Raw genomic sequence first — 12500 nt, forward strand, 5'->3', positions numbered from 1 at the left:
CACCTGGGAATACCAGGAGCTGTAGGTAATTTTATACTGCCATAACATTCTTTTCTATTACATTTTACATTTAATTTTTCAACTTATCATTGAATTTACTTGAGTTAAGAAGTAAAAGAGGTCTACAGTTAATGTTTTTGAGCACCTACAGCCAAACCACACTGGACATGCCCAATCTCGTCTTTTCTTGGTAGCTATGCAGTGTTGTGCCTGGTCAGTACTTTGATGGGAGACCACCTGGGAAAACCAGGTGCAGTAGGTAATTTTATACTGCCATAACATTCTTTTCTATTACATTTTACATTTAATTTTTTCAACTTATCAATGAATTTACTTGAGTTAAGAAGTAATACAGGTCTAAAGTTAATGTTTTTGAGCACCTACAGCCAAACCACACTGGACATGCCCAATCTCGTCTGATCTTGGAAGCTGTGCAGTGTTGGGACTGGTTAGTACTTGGATGGGAGACTACCTAGGAATCCCAGGTGCTGTAGGTAATTTTAAACTGCCATAACTTTCTTTTCTATTACATTTTACATTTAATTTTTTCAACTTATCAATGAATTTACTTGTGTTAAGAAGTAAAAGAGGTCTAAATTTAATGCTTTTGAGCACCTACAGCCAAACCACACTGGACATGTCCAATCTCATCTGATCTTGGAAGCTATGCAGTGTTGGACCTGGTTAGTACTTGGATAGGAGACCACCTAGGAATCCCAGGTGCTGTAGGTAATTTTATACTCTTATAACATTCTTTTCTATTACATTTTACATTTAATTTTTTCAACTTATCAATGAATTTACTTGAGTTAAGAAGTAAAAGCGGTCTAAATTTAACGATTTTGAGCAGCTAAAGCCAAACCACAGTGGACTTTCCCAATCTCGTCTGATCTTGGAAGCTATGCAGTGTTGGGCATGGTTAGTACTTGGATGGGAGACCACCTGGGAATACCAGGAGCTGTAGGTAATTTTATACTGCCATAACATTCTTTTCTATTACATCTTACATTTAATTTTTTCATCTTATCAATGAATTTACATGAGTTAAGAAGTAATAGAGGTCTAAATTTAATAATTTTGAGCACCTACAGCCAAACCACACTGGACATGCCCAATCTCGTCTGATCTTGGAAGCTATGCAGTGTTGGGCCTGGTTTGTACTTGGATGGGAGACCACCTGGGAATACCAGGTGCAGTAGGTAATTTTAGACAGCCAAAATCATTCTTTTCTATTACATTTTACATTTCATTTTTTCAACTTATCAATGAATTTACTTGAGTTAAGAAGTAAAAGAGGTCTAAAGTTAATGTTTTTGAGCACCTACAGCCAAACCACACTGGACATGCCAAATCTCGTCTGATCTTGGAAGCTATGCAGTGTTGGGCCTGGTTAGTACTTGGATGGGAGACCACCTGGGAATACCAGGTGCAGTAGGTAATTTTAGACAGCCAAAATCATTCTTTTCTATTACATTTTACATTTCATTTTTTCAACTTATCAATGAATTTACTTGAGTTAAGAAGTAAAAGAGGTCTAAAGTTAATGTTTTTGAGCACCTACAGCCAAACCACACTAGACATGCCCAATCTCGTCTGATCTTGGAAGCTATGCAGTGTTGGGCCTGGTTAGTACTTGGATGGGAGACCACCTGGGAATACTAGGTGCTGTAGGTAATTTTATACTGCCATAACATTCTATTCTATTACATTTTACATTTCATTTTTCAACTTATCATTGAATTTACCTGAGTTAAGAAGTAAAAGAGGTCTAAAGTTAATGTTTTTGAGCACCTACAGCCAAACCACACTGGACATGCCCAATCTCTTCTGAACTTGGAAGCTACGCAGTGTTGGGCCTGGTTAGTACTTGGATGGGAGACCACCTGGGATTACCAGGTGCTGTAGGTAATTTTATACTGCCATAACATTCTTTTCTATTACATTTTAAATTTAATTTTTTCAGCTTATCAATGAATTTACTTGAGATAAGAAGTAATAGAGGTCTAAAGTTAATGGCGTTGGGCACCTACAGCCAAACCACACTGGACATGCCCAATCTCGTCTGATCTTGGAAGCTATGCAGTGTTGGGCCTGGTTAGTACTTGGATGGGAGACCACCTGGGAATACCAGGAGCTGTAGGTAATTTTATACTGCCATAACATTCTTTTCTATTACATTTTACATTTAATTTTTCAACTTATCATTGAATTTACTTGAGTTAAGAAGTAAAAGAGGTCTACAGTTAATGTTTTTGAGCACCTACAGCCAAACCACACTGGACATGCCCAATCTCGTCTTTTCTTGGTAGCTATGCAGTGTTGTGCCTGGTCAGTACTTTGATGGGAGACCACCTGGGAAAACCAGGTGCAGTAGGTAATTTTATACTGCCATAACATTCTTTTCTATTACATTTTACATTTAATTTTTTCAACTTATCAATGAATTTACTTGAGTTAAGAAGTAATACAGGTCTAAAGTTAATGTTTTTGAGCACCTACAGCCAAACCACACTGGACATGCCCAATCTCGTCTGATCTTGGAAGCTGTGCAGTGTTGGGACTGGTTAGTACTTGGATGGGAGACTACCTAGGAATCCCAGGTGCTGTAGGTAATTTTAAACTGCCATAACTTTCTTTTCTATTACATTTTACATTTAATTTTTTCAACTTATCAATGAATTTACTTGTGTTAAGAAGTAAAAGAGGTCTAAATTTAATGCTTTTGAGCACCTACAGCCAAACCACACTGGACATGTCCAATCTCATCTGATCTTGGAAGCTATGCAGTGTTGGACCTGGTTAGTACTTGGATAGGAGACCACCTAGGAATCCCAGGTGCTGTAGGTAATTTTATACTCTTATAACATTCTTTTCTATTACATTTTACATTTAATTTTTTCAACTTATCAATGAATTTACTTGAGTTAAGAAGTAAAAGCGGTCTAAATTTAACGATTTTGAGCAGCTAAAGCCAAACCACAGTGGACTTTCCCAATCTCGTCTGATCTTGGAAGCTATGCAGTGTTGGGCATGGTTAGTACTTGGATGGGAGACCACCTGGGAATACCAGGAGCTGTAGGTAATTTTATACTGCCATAACATTCTTTTCTATTACATCTTACATTTAATTTTTTCATCTTATCAATGAATTTACATGAGTTAAGAAGTAATAGAGGTCTAAATTTAATAATTTTGAGCACCTACAGCCAAACCACACTGGACATGCCCAATCTCGTCTGATCTTGGAAGCTATGCAGTGTTGGGCCTGGTTAGTACTTGGATGGGAGACCCCCTGGGAATACCAGGTGCAGTAGGTAATTTTAGACAGCCAAAATCATTCTTTTCTATTACATTTTACATTTCATTTTTTCAACTTATCAATGAATTTACTTGAGTTAAGAAGTAAAAGAGGTCTAAAGTTAATGTTTTTGAGCACCTACAGCCAAACCACACTAGACATGCCCAATCTCGTCTGATCTTGGAAGCTATGCAGTGTTGGGCCTGGTTAGTACTTGGATGGGAGACCACCTGGGAATACTAGGTGCTGTAGGTAATTTTATACTGCCATAACATTCTATTCTATTACATTTTACATTTCATTTTTCAACTTATCATTGAATTTACCTGAGTTAAGAAGTAAAAGAGGTCTAAAGTTAATGTTTTTGAGCACCTACAGCCAAACCACACTGGACATGCCCAATCTCTTCTGAACTTGGAAGCTACGCAGTGTTGGGCCTGGTTAGTACTTGGATGGGAGACCACCTGGGATTACCAGGTGCTGTAGGTAATTTTATACTGCCATAACATTCTTTTCTATTACATTTTAAATTTAATTTTTTCAGCTTATCAATGAATTTACTTGAGATAAGAAGTAATAGAGGTCTAAAGTTAATGGCGTTGGGCACCTACAGCCAAACCACACTGGACATGCCCAATCTCGTCTGATCTTGGAAGCTATGCAGTGTTGGGCCTGGTTAGTACTTGGATGGGAGACCACCTGGGAATACCAGGAGCTGTAGGTAATTTTATACTGCCATAACATTCTTTTCTATTACATTTTACATTTAATTTTTCAACTTATCATTGAATTTACTTGAGTTAAGAAGTAAAAGAGGTCTACAGTTAATGTTTTTGAGCACCTACAGCCAAACCACACTGGACATGCCCAATCTCGTCTTTTCTTGGTAGCTATGCAGTGTTGTGCCTGGTCAGTACTTTGATGGGAGACCACCTGGGAAAACCAGGTGCAGTAGGTAATTTTATACTGCCATAACATTCTTTTCTATTACATTTTACATTTAATTTTTTCAACTTATCAATGAATTTACTTGAGTTAAGAAGTAATACAGGTCTAAAGTTAATGTTTTTGAGCACCTACAGCCAAACCACACTGGACATGCCCAATCTCGTCTGATCTTGGAAGCTGTGCAGTGTTGGGACTGGTTAGTACTTGGATGGGAGACTACCTAGGAATCCCAGGTGCTGTAGGTAATTTTAAACTGCCATAACTTTCTTTTCTATTACATTTTACATTTAATTTTTTCAACTTATCAATGAATTTACTTGTGTTAAGAAGTAAAAGAGGTCTAAATTTAATGCTTTTGAGCACCTACAGCCAAACCACACTGGACATGTCCAATCTCATCTGATCTTGGAAGCTATGCAGTGTTGGACCTGGTTAGTACTTGGATAGGAGACCACCTAGGAATCCCAGGTGCTGTAGGTAATTTTATACTCTTATAACATTCTTTTCTATTACATTTTACATTTAATTTTTTCAACTTATCAATGAATTTACTTGAGTTAAGAAGTAAAAGCGGTCTAAATTTAACGATTTTGAGCAGCTAAAGCCAAACCACAGTGGACTTTCCCAATCTCGTCTGATCTTGGAAGCTATGCAGTGTTGGGCATGGTTAGTACTTGGATGGGAGACCACCTGGGAATACCAGGAGCTGTAGGTAATTTTATACTGCCATAACATTCTTTTCTATTACATCTTACATTTAATTTTTTCATCTTATCAATGAATTTACATGAGTTAAGAAGTAATAGAGGTCTAAATTTAATAATTTTGAGCACCTACAGCCAAACCACACTGGACATGCCCAATCTCGTCTGATCTTGGAAGCTATGCAGTGTTGGGCCTGGTTTGTACTTGGATGGGAGACCACCTGGGAATACCAGGTGCAGTAGGTAATTTTAGACAGCCAAAATCATTCTTTTCTATTACATTTTACATTTCATTTTTTCAACTTATCAATGAATTTACTTGAGTTAAGAAGTAAAAGAGGTCTAAAGTTAATGTTTTTGAGCACCTACAGCCAAACCACACTGGACATGCCAAATCTCGTCTGATCTTGGAAGCTATGCAGTGTTGGGCCTGGTTAGTACTTAGAACGGAGACCACCTGGGAATACTAGGTGCTGTAGGTAATTTTATACTGCCATAACATTCTTTTCTATTACATTTTACATTTCATTTTTCAACTTATCATTGAATTCACTTGAGTTAAGAAGTAAAAGAGGTCTAAAGTTAATGTTTTTGAGCACCTACAGCCAAACCACACTGGACATGCCCAATCTCGTCTGATCTTGGAAGCTATGCAGTGTTGGGCCTGGTTAGTACTTGGATGGGAGACCACCTGGGAATACCAGGTGCTGTAGGTAATTTTATACTGCCATAAAAGTCTTTTCTATTACATTTTACATTTAATTTTTTCAACTTATCAATGAATTTACTTGAGTTAAGAAGTAATAGACGTCTAAAGTTAATGTTTTTGAGCACCTACAGCCAAACCACACTGGACAAGCCCAATCTCGTCTGATCTTGGAAGCTATGCAGTGTTGGGCCTGGTTAGTACTTGGATGGGAGACCCCCTGGGAATACCAGGTGCTGTAGGTAATTTTATACTGCCATAACATTCTTTTCTATTACATTTTACATTTAATTTTTTCAACTTATCATTGAATTTACTTGAGTTAAGAAGTAAAAGCGGTCTAAATTTAATGCTTTTGAGCACCTACAGCCAAACCACAGTGGACATGCCCAATCTCATCTGATCTTGGAAGCTATGCAGTGTTGGGCCTGGTTAGTACTTGGATGGGAGACCACCTGGGAATACCAGGAGCTGTATGTAATTTTATACTGCCAGAACTTTCTTTTCTATTACATTTTACATTTAATTTTTTCAACTTATCAATGAATTTCCTTGAGATAAGAAGTAATAGAGGTCTAAAGTTAATACTTTTGAGCACCTACAGCCAATCCACACTGGACATGCCCAATCTCGTCTTATCTTGGTAGCTATGCAGTGTTGGGTATGGTCAGAACTTGGATGGGAGACCACCTGGGAAAACCAGGTGCAGTAGGTAATTTTATACTGCCATAACATTCTTTTCTATTACATTTTACATTTAATTTTTTCAACTTATCAATGAATTTACTTGAGTTAAGAAGTAATACAGGTCTAAAGTTAATGATTTTGAGCATCTACAGTCAAACCACACTGGACATGCCCAATCTCGTCTGATCTTGGAAGCTATGCAGTGTTGGGCCTGGTTAGTACTTGGATGGGAGACCACCTGGGAATACCAGGAGCTGTAGGTAATTTTATACTGCCAGAACATTCTTTTCTATTACATTTTACATTTAAATTTTTCAACTTGTCAATGAATTTACTTGAGTTAAGAAGTAATAGAGGTCTAAAGTTAATGTTTTTGAGCACCTACTGCCAAACCACACTGGACATGCCCAATCTCGTCTGATCTTGGAAGCTATGCAGTGTTGTGCCTGGTTAGTACTTGGATGGGAGACCACCTGGGAATAACAGGTGCTGTAGGTAATTTTATGCAGCCTTAACATTCTTTTCTATTACATTTTACATTTAATTTTTTCAACTTATCAATGAATTTACTTGTGTTAAGAAGTAAAAGTGGTCTAAATTTAACACTTTTGAGAACCTACAGCCAAACCACAGTGGACAAGCCCAATCTCGTCTCATCTTGGAAGCTATGCAGTGTTGCGCCTGGTTAGTACTTGGATGGGATACCACCTGGGAATACCAGGAGCTGTAGGTAATTTTATACTACCATAACATTCTATTCTATTACATTTTACATTTAATTTTTTCAACTTATCAATGAATTTACTTGAGTTAAGAAGTAATAGAGGTCTAAAGTTAATGTTTTTGAGCGCCTACAGCCAAACCACACTGGACATGCCCAATCTCGTCTGATCTTGGAAGCTATGCAGTGTTGGGCCTGGTTAGTATTTGGATGGGAGACCACCTGGGAATACCAGGTGCTGTAGGTAATTTTATACTGCCATAACATTCTTTTCTATTACATTTTACATTTAATTTTTTCAACTTAACATTGAATTTACTTGAGTTAAGAAATAAAAGCGGTCTAAATTTAATGCTTTTGAGCACCTACAGCCAAACCACAGTGGACATGCCCAATCTCATCTGATCTTGGAAGTTATGCAGTGTTGGGCCTGGTTAGTACTTGGATGGGAGACCACCTGGGAATACCAGGAGCTGTAGGTAATTTTATACTGCCAGAACATTCTTTTCTATTACATTTTACATTTAATTTTTTCAACTTATCAATGAATTTCCTTGAGTTAAGAAGTAAAAGAGGTCTAAAGTTAATACTTTTGAGCACCTACAGCCAATCCACACTGGACATGCCCAATCTCGTCTTATCTTGGTAACTATGCAGTGTTGGGTATGGTCAGAACTTGGATGGGAGACCACCTGGGAAAAGCAGGTGCAGTAGGTAATTTTATACTGCCATAACATTCTTTTCTATTACATTTTACATTTAATTTTTTCAACTTATCAATGAATTTACTTGAGTTAAGAAGTAATACAGGTCTAAAGTTAATGATTTTGAGCATCTACAGTCAAACCACACTGGACATGCCCAATCTCGTCTGATCTTGGAAGCTATGCAGTGTTGGGCCTGGTTTGTACTTGGATGGGAGACCACCTGGGAATACCAGGAGCTGTAGGTAATTTTAGACAGCCAAAATCATTCTTTTTTATTACATTTTACATTTGATTTTTTCAACTTATCAATGAATTTACTTGAGTTAAGAAGTAAAAGAGGTCTAAAGTTAATGTTTTTGAGCACCTACAGCCAAACCACACTGGACATGCCCAATCTCATCTGATCTTGGAAGCTATGCAGTGTTGGGCCTGGTTAGTACTTAGATGGGAGACCACCTGGGAAAACCAGATGCTGTAGGTAATTTTATACTGCCATAACATTCTTTTCTATTACATTTTACATTTCATTTTTCAACTTATCATTGAATTTACTTGAGTTAAGAAGTAAAAGAGGTCTAAAGTTAATGTTTTTGAGCACCTACAGCCAAACCACACTGGACATGCCCAATCTCGTCTGATCTTGGAAGCTATGCAGTGTTGGGCCTGGTTAGTACTTGGATGGGAAACCACCTGGGAATACCAGGTGCTGTAGGTAATTTTATACTGCCATAACAGTCTTTTCTATTACATTTTACATTTGATTTTTTCAACTTATCAATGAATTTACTTGTGTTAAGAAGTAAAAGCGGTCTAAATTTAATGATTTTGAGCGCCTACAGCCAAACCACAGTGGACATGCCCAATCTCATCTGATCTTGGAAGCTATGCAGTGTTGGGCTTGGTTAGTACTTGGATGGGAGACCACCTGGGAATACCAGGAGATGTAGGTATTTTTATACTACCAGAACATTCTTTTCTATTACATTTTACATTTAATTTTTTCAACTTATCAATGAATTTCCTTGAGTTAAGAAGTAATAGAGGTCTAAAGTTAATACTTTTGAGCACCTACAGCCAATCCACACTGGACATGCCCAATCTCGTCTTATCTTGGTAGTTATGCAGTGTTGGGTAAGGTCAGAACTTGGATGGGAGACCACCTGGGAAAACCAGGTGCAGTAGGTAATTTTATACTGCCATAACATTCTTTTCTATTACATTTTACATTTAATTTTTTCAACTTATCAATGAATTTACTTGAGTTAAGAAGTAATACAGGTCTAAAGTTAATGTTTTTGAGCACCTACAGCCAAACCACACTGGACATGCCCAATCTCGTCTGATCTTGGAAGCTATGCAGTGTTGGGACTGGTTACTACTTGGATGGGAGACTACCTAGGAATCCCACGTGCTGTAGGTAATTTTAAACTGCCATAACATTCTTTTCTATTACATTTTACATTTAATTTTTTCAACTTATCAATGATTTTACTTGTGTTAAGAAGTAAAAGCGGTCTAAATTTAATGCTTTTGAGCACCTACAGCCAAACCACAGTGGACATGCCCAATCTCGTCTGATCTTGGAAGCTATGCAGTGTTGGGCCTGGTTAGTACTTGGATGGGAGACCACCTGGGAATACCAGGAGCTGTAGGTAATTTTATACTGCCAGAACATTCTTTTCTATTACATTTTACATTTAAATTTTTCAACTTATCAATGAATTTACTTGAGTTAAGAAGTAAAAGAGGTCTAAAGTTAATGTTTTTGAGCACCTACAGCCAAACCACACTGGACATGCCCAATCTCGTCTGATCTTGGAAGCTATGCAGTGTTGGACCTGGTTAGTACTTGGATAGGAGACCACCTAGGAATCCCAGGTGCTGTAGGTAATTTTATACTGCCATAACATTCTTTTCTATTACATTTTACATTTCATTTTTTCAACTTATCAATGAATTTACTTGAGTTAAGAAGTAATAGAGGTCTAAAGTTAATGTTTTTGAGCACCTACAGCCAAACCACACTGGACATGCCCAATCTCGTCTGATCTTGGAAGCTATGCAGTGTTGGGCCTGGTTAGTACTTGGATGGGAGACCACCTGGGAATACCAGGAGCTGTAGGTAATTTTATACTGCCATAACATTCTTTTCTATTACATTTTACATTTAATTTTTCAACTTATCATTGAATTTACTTGAGTTAAGAAGTAAAAGAGGTCTAAAGTTAATACTTTTGAGCACCTACAGCCAATCCACACTGGACATGCCCCATCTCGTTTTATCTTGGTAGCTATGCAGTGTTGGGCATGGTCAGTACTTGGATGGGAGACCACCTGGGATAACCAGGTGCAGTAGGTAATTTTATACTGCCATAACATTCTTTTCTATTACATTTTACATTTAATTTTTTCAACTTATTAATGAATTTACTTGAGTTAAGAAGTAATAGAGGTCTAAAGTTAATGTTTTTGAGCACCTACAGCCAAACCACACTGGACATGCCCAATCTCGTCTGATCTTGGAAGCTATGCAGTGTTGGGCCTGGTTAGTACTTGGATGGGAGACCACCTGGGAATACCAGGTGCTGTAGGTAATTTTATACTGCCATAACATTCTTTTCTATAACATTTTACATTTCATTTTTCAACTTATCATTGAATTTACTTGAGTTAAGAAGTAAAAGAGGTCTAAAGTTTACGTTTTTGAGCACCTACAGCCAAACCACACTGGACATGCCCAATCTCGTCTGATCTTGGAAGCTATGCAGTGTTGGGCCTGGTTAGTACTTGGATGGGAGACCACCTGGGATTACCAGGTGCTGTAGGTAATTTTATAGTGCCATAACATTCTTTTCTATTACATTTTACATTTAATTTTTTCAACTTATCAATGAATTTACTTGAGTTAAGAAGTAAAAGTGGTCTAAATTTAACACTTTTGAGAACCTACAGCCAAACCACAGTGGACATGCCCAATCTCGTCTCATCTTGGAAGCTATGCAGTGTTGCGCCTGGTTAGTACTTGGATGGGAGACCACCTGGGAATACCAGGAGCTGTAGGTAATTTTATACTACCATAACATTCTTTTCTATTACATTTTACATTTAATTTTTTCAACTTATCAATGAATTTACTTGAGTTAAGAAGTAATAGAGGTCTAAAGTTAATGTTTTTGAGCGCCTACAGCCAAACCACACTGGACATGCCCAATCTCGTCTGATCTTGGAAGCTATGCAGTGTTGGGCCTGGTTAGTATTTGGATGGGAGACCACCTGGGAATACCAGGTGCTGTAGGTAATTTTATACTGCCATAACATTCTTTTCTATTACATTTTACATTTAATTTTTTCAACTTAACATTGAATTTACTTGAGTTAAGAAATAAAAGCGGTCTAAATTTAATGCTTTTGAGCACCTACAGCCAAACCACAGTGGACATGCCCAATTTCGTCTGATCTTGGAAGTTATGCAGTGTTGGGCCTGGTTAGTACTTGGATGGGAGACCACCTGGGAATACCAGGAGCTGTAGGTAATTTTATACTGCCAGAACATTCTTTTCTATTACATTTTACATTTAATTTTTTCAACTTATCAATGAATTTCCTTGAGTTAAGAAGTAAAAGAGGTCTAAAGTTAATACTTTTGAGCACCTACAGCCAATCCACACTGGACATGCCCAATCTTGTCTTATCTTGGTAACTATGCAGTGTTGGGTATGGTCAGAACTTGGATGGGAGACCACCTGGGAAAAGCAGGTGCAGTAGGTAATTTTATACTGCCATAACATTCTTTTCTATTACATTTTACATTTAATTTTTTCAACTTATCAATGAATTTACTTGAGTTAAGAAGTAATACAGGTCTAAAGTTAATGATTTTGAGCATCTACAGTCAAACCACACTGGACATGCCCAATCTCGTCTGATCTTGGAAGCTATGCAGTGTTGGGCCTGGTTTGTACTTGGATGGGAGACCACCTGGGAATACCAGGAGCTGTAGGTAATTTTAGACAGCCAAAATCATTCTTTTTTATTACATTTTACATTTGATTTTTTCAACTTATCAATGAATTTACTTGAGTTAAGAAGTAAAAGAGGTCTAAAGTTAATGTTTTTGAGCACCTACAGCCAAACCACACTGGACATGCCCAATCTCATCTGATCTTGGAAGCTATGCAGTGTTGGGCCTGGTTAGTACTTAGATGGGAGACCACCTGGGAAAACCAGATGCTGTAGGTAATTTTATACTGCCATAACATTCTTTTCTATTACATTTTACATTTCATTTTTCAACTTATCATTGAATTTACTTGAGTTAAGAAGTAAAAGAGGTCTAAAGTTAATGTTTTTGAGCACCTACAGCCAAACCACACTGGACATGCCCAATCTCGTCTGATCTTGGAAGCTATGCAGTGTTGGGCTTGGTTAGTACTTGGATGGGAGACCACCTGGGAATACCAGGAGATGTAGGTATTTTTATACTACCAGAACATTCTTTTCTATTACATTTTACATTTAATTTTTTCAACTTATCAATGAATTTCCTTGAGTTAAGAAGTAATAGAGGTCTAAAGTTAATACTTCTGAGCACCTACAGCCAATCCACACTGGACATGCCCAATCTCGTCTTATCTTGGTAGTTATGCAGTGTTGGGTAAGGTCAGAACTTGGATGGGAGACCACCTGGGAAAACCAGGTGCCATAGGTAATTTTATACTGCCATAACATT

The 12500-nt window shown here is 37.5% G+C and overlaps 3 non-coding genes and 45 pseudogenes across 3 annotated transcripts; all 48 read left to right on the plus strand.

Moving 5' to 3' along the window:
* The window catches only part of LOC148434728 (5S ribosomal RNA), a 119-nt pseudogene extending 91 nt beyond the window's left edge, over positions 1-28 (plus strand).
* A 115-nt stretch (positions 29-143) lies between these two features.
* Positions 144-262, plus strand: LOC148434729 (5S ribosomal RNA; annotated as a pseudogene).
* Positions 263-378: 116 nt separating this feature from the next.
* LOC148434730 (5S ribosomal RNA) lies at positions 379-497 on the plus strand (annotated as a pseudogene).
* Positions 498-613: 116 nt separating this feature from the next.
* On the plus strand, positions 614-732 carry LOC148434731 (5S ribosomal RNA; annotated as a pseudogene).
* Positions 733-848: 116 nt separating this feature from the next.
* LOC148434732 (5S ribosomal RNA) lies at positions 849-967 on the plus strand (annotated as a pseudogene).
* Positions 968-1083: 116 nt separating this feature from the next.
* Positions 1084-1202, plus strand: LOC148434733 (5S ribosomal RNA; annotated as a pseudogene).
* Positions 1203-1319: 117 nt separating this feature from the next.
* On the plus strand, positions 1320-1438 carry LOC148434734 (5S ribosomal RNA; annotated as a pseudogene).
* Positions 1439-1555: 117 nt separating this feature from the next.
* On the plus strand, positions 1556-1674 carry LOC148434735 (5S ribosomal RNA; annotated as a pseudogene).
* A 115-nt stretch (positions 1675-1789) lies between these two features.
* LOC148434736 (5S ribosomal RNA) lies at positions 1790-1908 on the plus strand (annotated as a pseudogene).
* A 116-nt stretch (positions 1909-2024) lies between these two features.
* On the plus strand, positions 2025-2143 carry LOC148434737 (5S ribosomal RNA; annotated as a pseudogene).
* Positions 2144-2258: 115 nt separating this feature from the next.
* Positions 2259-2377, plus strand: LOC148434738 (5S ribosomal RNA; annotated as a pseudogene).
* A 116-nt stretch (positions 2378-2493) lies between these two features.
* On the plus strand, positions 2494-2612 carry LOC148434739 (5S ribosomal RNA; annotated as a pseudogene).
* A 116-nt stretch (positions 2613-2728) lies between these two features.
* Positions 2729-2847, plus strand: LOC148434740 (5S ribosomal RNA; annotated as a pseudogene).
* A 116-nt stretch (positions 2848-2963) lies between these two features.
* Positions 2964-3082, plus strand: LOC148434741 (5S ribosomal RNA; annotated as a pseudogene).
* A 116-nt stretch (positions 3083-3198) lies between these two features.
* LOC148434742 (5S ribosomal RNA) lies at positions 3199-3317 on the plus strand (annotated as a pseudogene).
* A 117-nt stretch (positions 3318-3434) lies between these two features.
* On the plus strand, positions 3435-3553 carry LOC148434743 (5S ribosomal RNA; annotated as a pseudogene).
* Positions 3554-3668: 115 nt separating this feature from the next.
* On the plus strand, positions 3669-3787 carry LOC148434744 (5S ribosomal RNA; annotated as a pseudogene).
* A 116-nt stretch (positions 3788-3903) lies between these two features.
* Positions 3904-4022, plus strand: LOC148434745 (5S ribosomal RNA; annotated as a pseudogene).
* A 115-nt stretch (positions 4023-4137) lies between these two features.
* LOC148434746 (5S ribosomal RNA) lies at positions 4138-4256 on the plus strand (annotated as a pseudogene).
* Positions 4257-4372: 116 nt separating this feature from the next.
* Positions 4373-4491, plus strand: LOC148434747 (5S ribosomal RNA; annotated as a pseudogene).
* Positions 4492-4607: 116 nt separating this feature from the next.
* LOC148434748 (5S ribosomal RNA) lies at positions 4608-4726 on the plus strand (annotated as a pseudogene).
* Positions 4727-4842: 116 nt separating this feature from the next.
* On the plus strand, positions 4843-4961 carry LOC148434749 (5S ribosomal RNA; annotated as a pseudogene).
* A 116-nt stretch (positions 4962-5077) lies between these two features.
* LOC148434750 (5S ribosomal RNA) lies at positions 5078-5196 on the plus strand (annotated as a pseudogene).
* A 117-nt stretch (positions 5197-5313) lies between these two features.
* Positions 5314-5432, plus strand: LOC148434751 (5S ribosomal RNA; annotated as a pseudogene).
* Positions 5433-5547: 115 nt separating this feature from the next.
* On the plus strand, positions 5548-5666 carry LOC148434752 (5S ribosomal RNA). The gene has a single exon (XR_015876652.1). It is a non-coding gene; the product is annotated as a 5S ribosomal RNA (ribosomal RNA).
* Positions 5667-5782: 116 nt separating this feature from the next.
* On the plus strand, positions 5783-5901 carry LOC148434753 (5S ribosomal RNA; annotated as a pseudogene).
* Positions 5902-6017: 116 nt separating this feature from the next.
* On the plus strand, positions 6018-6136 carry LOC148434754 (5S ribosomal RNA; annotated as a pseudogene).
* Positions 6137-6487: 351 nt separating this feature from the next.
* On the plus strand, positions 6488-6606 carry LOC148434755 (5S ribosomal RNA; annotated as a pseudogene).
* A 116-nt stretch (positions 6607-6722) lies between these two features.
* On the plus strand, positions 6723-6841 carry LOC148434756 (5S ribosomal RNA; annotated as a pseudogene).
* A 116-nt stretch (positions 6842-6957) lies between these two features.
* LOC148434757 (5S ribosomal RNA) lies at positions 6958-7076 on the plus strand (annotated as a pseudogene).
* Positions 7077-7192: 116 nt separating this feature from the next.
* LOC148434758 (5S ribosomal RNA) lies at positions 7193-7311 on the plus strand (annotated as a pseudogene).
* A 116-nt stretch (positions 7312-7427) lies between these two features.
* Positions 7428-7546, plus strand: LOC148434759 (5S ribosomal RNA; annotated as a pseudogene).
* Positions 7547-7897: 351 nt separating this feature from the next.
* LOC148434760 (5S ribosomal RNA) lies at positions 7898-8016 on the plus strand (annotated as a pseudogene).
* A 117-nt stretch (positions 8017-8133) lies between these two features.
* Positions 8134-8252, plus strand: LOC148434761 (5S ribosomal RNA; annotated as a pseudogene).
* Positions 8253-8367: 115 nt separating this feature from the next.
* Positions 8368-8486, plus strand: LOC148434762 (5S ribosomal RNA). The gene has a single exon (XR_015876721.1). It is a non-coding gene; the product is annotated as a 5S ribosomal RNA (ribosomal RNA).
* Positions 8487-8602: 116 nt separating this feature from the next.
* LOC148434763 (5S ribosomal RNA) lies at positions 8603-8721 on the plus strand (annotated as a pseudogene).
* A 351-nt stretch (positions 8722-9072) lies between these two features.
* On the plus strand, positions 9073-9191 carry LOC148434764 (5S ribosomal RNA; annotated as a pseudogene).
* Positions 9192-9307: 116 nt separating this feature from the next.
* LOC148434765 (5S ribosomal RNA) lies at positions 9308-9426 on the plus strand (annotated as a pseudogene).
* Positions 9427-9542: 116 nt separating this feature from the next.
* Positions 9543-9661, plus strand: LOC148434766 (5S ribosomal RNA; annotated as a pseudogene).
* Positions 9662-9777: 116 nt separating this feature from the next.
* On the plus strand, positions 9778-9896 carry LOC148434767 (5S ribosomal RNA; annotated as a pseudogene).
* A 350-nt stretch (positions 9897-10246) lies between these two features.
* Positions 10247-10365, plus strand: LOC148434768 (5S ribosomal RNA). The gene has a single exon (XR_015876653.1). It is a non-coding gene; the product is annotated as a 5S ribosomal RNA (ribosomal RNA).
* A 115-nt stretch (positions 10366-10480) lies between these two features.
* LOC148434769 (5S ribosomal RNA) lies at positions 10481-10599 on the plus strand (annotated as a pseudogene).
* Positions 10600-10715: 116 nt separating this feature from the next.
* Positions 10716-10834, plus strand: LOC148434770 (5S ribosomal RNA; annotated as a pseudogene).
* A 116-nt stretch (positions 10835-10950) lies between these two features.
* On the plus strand, positions 10951-11069 carry LOC148434771 (5S ribosomal RNA; annotated as a pseudogene).
* Positions 11070-11185: 116 nt separating this feature from the next.
* LOC148434772 (5S ribosomal RNA) lies at positions 11186-11304 on the plus strand (annotated as a pseudogene).
* A 351-nt stretch (positions 11305-11655) lies between these two features.
* Positions 11656-11774, plus strand: LOC148434773 (5S ribosomal RNA; annotated as a pseudogene).
* A 117-nt stretch (positions 11775-11891) lies between these two features.
* On the plus strand, positions 11892-12010 carry LOC148434774 (5S ribosomal RNA; annotated as a pseudogene).
* A 115-nt stretch (positions 12011-12125) lies between these two features.
* LOC148434775 (5S ribosomal RNA) lies at positions 12126-12244 on the plus strand (annotated as a pseudogene).
* Positions 12245-12500: the final 256 nt, after the last annotated feature.

Source organism: Taudactylus pleione, unplaced genomic scaffold, assembly GCF_031769625.1.
Source record: "Taudactylus pleione unplaced genomic scaffold, aTauple2 ptg002146l, whole genome shotgun sequence".
NCBI classification, from domain to species: domain Eukaryota; kingdom Metazoa; phylum Chordata; class Amphibia; order Anura; family Myobatrachidae; genus Taudactylus; species Taudactylus pleione.